This window comes from Myotis brandtii, unplaced genomic scaffold (genome assembly GCF_000412655.1).
Source record: "Myotis brandtii unplaced genomic scaffold, ASM41265v1 scaffold111, whole genome shotgun sequence".
NCBI classification, from domain to species: domain Eukaryota; kingdom Metazoa; phylum Chordata; class Mammalia; order Chiroptera; family Vespertilionidae; genus Myotis; species Myotis brandtii.
In genome coordinates this window covers 5,641,701-5,642,983 of record NW_005353789.1, presented here as the reverse complement: position 1 = coordinate 5,642,983, position 1,283 = coordinate 5,641,701, and positions in this window count along the sequence as shown.

Genomic DNA, 1,283 nt, shown 5'->3' with positions numbered 1-1,283 from the left:
GAGAAACATAGGTGTTAAAAGAACATCCTGAAAGTGGAAGTTCTACTGACATGTTCTTCTGAGTAGCTCAGATGCTACTAATCTGTTCTTAGGACAGAAGCTGTTCACTTTAAAAAATGAATGTAACATTCTGAACTGAAGGGACAAGACAAAGTCACATGGCAGAAGCAACTTTTTTAGAAGCAGCCAAGAATCGCCTCCTCTATTCAGACTTCCCTAATCTCCCTTCCCCTCCTCCTGAGATAACGCTTCTCTCCCCATCTTGCTGCTAGACTTTGTTCACACTCCTATGATTGCACAGGTCACATAGTAGCATTGCTATTTGTTGACTCAGCTCTCCCCCACTAGGCTCTGAGCTCCCGGTGGGCAGGGTCTAACCATAGTCACCGTGTATCTCCTATTTCCACCACTGCACAAGTAGCTGCCAAGCCAATGTTTATTAAGCTGAACAAAAGAAGCAAGCAAAGATTTCAAAATGCAATAAGGGCTGTGTTTATGAAACATGGCTACGGAAACCTGCTTATTCTTGGAAGCGAATCTTCATGCAGAGTGATTCGGTACCTTTCTACAATATTTAAATATAAGATCTACTGATGATGTTACATCCATCATAAAAACTTACAAACATTGTCCAACACAATAAGCACAATAAATTGGTAACTTCCGGGTACATGCCAGGAGTATTCTCTACATATCCAATTTCTCCCCATCTCTATCAGCACAAGCTGTAAAGCATATGCATGTTCTGCAAATAGGAGAGCAGAACAAGCCATGGTAGGGCAATCAAAAGATTTGCTGATTACAATCTTCTGTAATAAAGACAGAAAAAATTGTAAAATAAATGTTTCTGGGTAATAATATGGAAAACAGCTCAAATGCCTGCAAAAATAGCCCTTATGAGGGCCAATAGCAACACAGCAGCAATTTCTCCCAGGCACTTAAATATCTGCTAGTAGTATAGCACACTCACATGATGTTTCGAACATCCTTAAGAGCTCTCTCTGTGATATCTAAAGAAAGGCTGAAAATAAAGAGCCTCCTTTTCCTTTTGCTGCTGCTTTCCTGTGCTGAAATAATTGGCCTGCTTTGTTAGAAACATGTTAATCCAAAACTTCAGGCAAAGGCAGTTAATCCTGGTAGACCTGGTCTCAAGCTGGACAATGTCTTTTCAGATTAGTTTGATAGAGAAAGTCAGATTTTTAAAAAATTATCACCACTTGCTATTGAAGAAAAACAAAAGCACACACACACACACACACACACACACACACGAATGCAGGTGA